Raw genomic sequence first — 4,142 nt, forward strand, 5'->3', positions numbered from 1 at the left:
TACTACCAGTTCTGGTAATCCTGCTTGACACTAACCCATGAATCGAACAAACTTTTCACTATTCATGTTGCCTTTCTTTTTGCACCTTTGATATAATGCCTGATATGGATCCCAGTCACTTGAATAATATCGTAGGATGGATCATTCAAGTATTCTATAAGCAGTCTCCTTTGTAGATTGAATGCATTTTCCAAGAATACTATGAATAAATTTTTGATGGTGTACAGTAACCAGGATTTTAGGGTGGCTACTGTACATGATCAAAAATTTGTGTAACATAGGAGCCATGATCTCTAACCCAGTGGTGGATATATATGGGGGCGTGCAGGGCACGTGCCCCCCCACTCTTCCCCCCCCCACACCCATTGCGGAGGCATCCACATTGCCACCCATGCCAGTCACCCCACATGCTATTCATTCATTTCTTTCGTCAGTCGACTCGACTGAATTGAGTAGTTGTACTTTCCTATGTAGCACGCGCATCCATGTCATCATATTTTATACGTTTCTCTCTGGCACATAGATAGCTAACATACACTGATTCTGTTATGCAAATGTTGTCTGTTTGTCCTTGATCTGACTATCCTACTTTGTACATGCTGTACAAAATATTTGCTTGTCTAGCTGCATCTATTGCTACAGTAGAAAGAAGTTTTTAAACACTGTGGCATACAAAGACATGGCTGAGATCGACAACGAGACAGAATCGACTTAATGGCTTAGCTCTGTTGAACACTCAACCTGACATTGATTGTCCTACTGATGATGTAATTATCTAATTTGCCAGGAAGAATAGGAGCATAGAATTCATCATTTAAGGAAGAGAACCACAATTGTAACTATTTTATATCATAAGATGCCATTGTCTTGTATATGCGTATAATCAGTTTAAAAAAAAAGCTTTCTTAAAGTTTGCATGTGACTTGATTATTTTTTATTGCAGTAAAAGTAGCCTAAAGTTATCTTTAGCGCCCCCTCCTTGAGGTTTTCCTGCATCTGCCACTGCTCTAACCATCTCCTTATGTGAAAAAATTGCATTATCCTATTGCTTAACTGAAGTCAGCTTTCAGGTACAACTAAGGCTGAAACTATCTCCATAGATTGTAACAGTCAGGTACTTGAATGAGTTGACTATTTCCAGTTGTAACTCATTGATATTTTAGTCAACGGATACTACGTTTTTGCATGTTTTGAAGGGCACAGTTTTACATTTACGATCATTTAAAACACGTTGCCAGACTCTGCACCATTTTGAAATCTTATCAGGAACTGTCTGGACATTTATGCTAGCCAGCCAGTGTGGCCGTGCAGTTCTAGGCGCGTCAGTCTGGAACTGCGTGACCGCTACAGTCGCAGGTTCGAATCCTGCCTCGGGCATGGATGTGTGTGATGTCCTTAGGTTCGTTACGTTTAAGTAGTTCTAAGTACTAGGGGACTGATGATCACAGATGTTGAGTCCCATCGAGCTCAGAGCCATTTGAGCCATTTATGCAAATTGTTTCGGCTAGTCCTTCATTATACACGACTGTATCATCTGTAAAAAGTCTGAGGTTACTGTTAATGCTGTCTGTTAGTTGATTATGCAAAACGGACAGTAACGGACCAGTGTTAGCAGATGTAAGAACTGTCGCAGAATGTCCAAATTTTGTGAGTGTCATGAGCAAGTCCCGCTGAAGCCTTATGAGGAGTGGCAGATGTCCCGACTTCAGGGCACTACTATCAGTTCTAAATGTAGTCCACATTCACTTCCAAGATTCTCGAGCACATGAAAAGTTACAAAATGAGGTTCTTAGCTCCTTGATTGTGATACCGGTAACCAGTAAAGTTAGATTATGATGAGCCAGGACGCCGCAATCAGCCAGTGATGTAGAGAGACTCCCCAGCACATTCTCGAACTGTATATTTCGAAAACACTCAATCGTGCGTTGCCACTGTTATGTTATTACCGACACGCATCACCACTCTCGTCAAATGGCCGATTGCGAGTTAGCTTGTTGCGCCACACAGTATTTCCATTCCACGGCAGAGGACGTCTTTTGAACCTGTTTTGTTTTAGTTTCGTGCACTTTTGTTTGTAATGAGAAACAAAACGCGAAAAACAGGTGCCTTTTATGTGTGTGCAGAATGCCTTGTCAACGTTCTCAATTCGTTGTCTGTAGAAATACTACGTTTTAAGTAATGCACCGAATATGCATCTGTTTCGAAACACAGTGAATATAAACAGATGAATGAAGTTACATGATGGATATATTAAGTAACTAAATCAACAAGCCTAAAAAACGACCGTCTTACCTTTTAAAGTTTTATTAACATTCTTAAGAAACGCAAGGCATATAATACATTACTGTGCATTTCTTTCTTCCTATGTAACCTTTTAGGATTTTTTGCTAACGATTGATTGTAGACTTGCTTATGAATCATAGATGTCAGGAAGACTGCTGAAACCACTAATTTTGTTTCTTTTCAGGATATTGCATGTGTTTCCTTGCACGTGTATTGCATGTGTTCTTATTAAGGTTTTGCTCTCCCTAGGCATTCATACCTGGACTGACGCAACAAATTTCATTGGTTTGAGCTGAGTACCAAGTGCCGGCTGCATATATAATTATTCCAGTCTTGTATTAGTCCGTGTCTCACACTCGCCTCTATGTCCATCTCTTCCTTTCCTCCTCTCTCATCATCTTCTTCATCCCCTCCCTCTATCCAATTCCCCCACCCCTCCAGCCACTCTCAGTGCATCTATTCCTTCCATTCTGTACCTCCTCCTCAACACAACCTCTCTCCATCAGCTATGTCTTCCTCTGTCCATCTTCTCCCACCCGTCTAACTCCATCTCCTCTTCCTCATTTTTGTCCCTCCCCCCTCTCTGTCCACGTTCTCCTCCCCATCTCTCTGTCCATCTCCGCCTCCCCATCTTGCTGTTTATCTCCTCTTCTGTCCATTCTTTGCCCATCTCCTCCTCTCCTCTCTCTCTGTCCATTTCCACCTCCCCCTCTCCCTGTCCATCTTCTCTCGCCCGCGTGTCTGTCCATCTCCTCCTTCCCGCTATCTGTCTGGTCACCTCCTCCTCCCACCTACTCTCTCCATGTTATAACTCCCAACACAACACAAGGCTGATGGTTCTTACCCCCACAGTATTTCTTTCCAGATCATTGCTAATATGTGGTTGAAATTGTTCCACAGCTTTAAGACAAGTGTTTTACCCCTGACTTTTCCTGTGTACACACATGTCAAGTATATTTCACACATATTTCACATGTGTTGTTACACATATTTCACCTATCTCTCTAGCGAATTTCACCCTACAGTTTCATTTCCACACAACTCTGTGTTTATGAAGTTATATATCCTGGAATGTGAGTCATACAATGATGTTATTTTGCAGGTAAGTCCAGTGGTACATGTGGATACTGTTTGCGAAACGTGTTGTGACTAGAGTTACTTGTAAAGAAGTAAAAAATTAAACCGTCATGCATGATGCCGCAGTTTTTCACGCATCTCAGTGTTTATGACGTCGTATGTCCTGAAGTGTCACTCGTACAATGACACAATTTTTGTCGTACATTAAGTTGCACACGTAAATACTGTCTGCAAAATGTGTTGCGAATGCAGTAAGTAGTAAAGAAGTAAGAACTTAAAACGTCATGCTTCATTCGGTAGTTTTTATATGTGAACGGCGAAAATGTAGAATGCGATAAAATTTTCCCTTTCGTCGTTTTGTGGGTGTTGTCAGCGGAAACAGATTCAAAAAGGTTTGAAATTATGTGTAAAGTTTGTCGCAGGTCACAAAGTGGTCTTATTGTCAGATAATGGATCAGTAAAGTATGAGTATTTGTTAGTCATGGACTATACTACTTTTCACCCCCATCTCTATCTGTTTTACAGGTAGCTGGTTCTTTTCCTCACAGTGATTCTTTCCACATGGTGAGTGATACGTGTACCAAGTTTGGTTGAAATCAGTCCAGTGGTTTAGGAGGAGGTGTAGAACATAAATACATATAACAATTTATACAGAGTGGTCAGTAACAGTCTGGAAAGCTTGTCAGGGTGTTGCAGGGTATGTTGTGCTGAGAAATAATTATTAAGAAAAAAATTCGATACGTTGCGCCGTTTCTCAGTTGATTAACATTGAAGATAGCCAA

The sequence above is a fragment of the Schistocerca serialis genome, chromosome 3 (genome assembly GCF_023864345.2).
Source record: "Schistocerca serialis cubense isolate TAMUIC-IGC-003099 chromosome 3, iqSchSeri2.2, whole genome shotgun sequence".
In the NCBI taxonomy this organism is placed as follows: Eukaryota; Metazoa; Arthropoda; class Insecta; order Orthoptera; family Acrididae; genus Schistocerca; species Schistocerca serialis.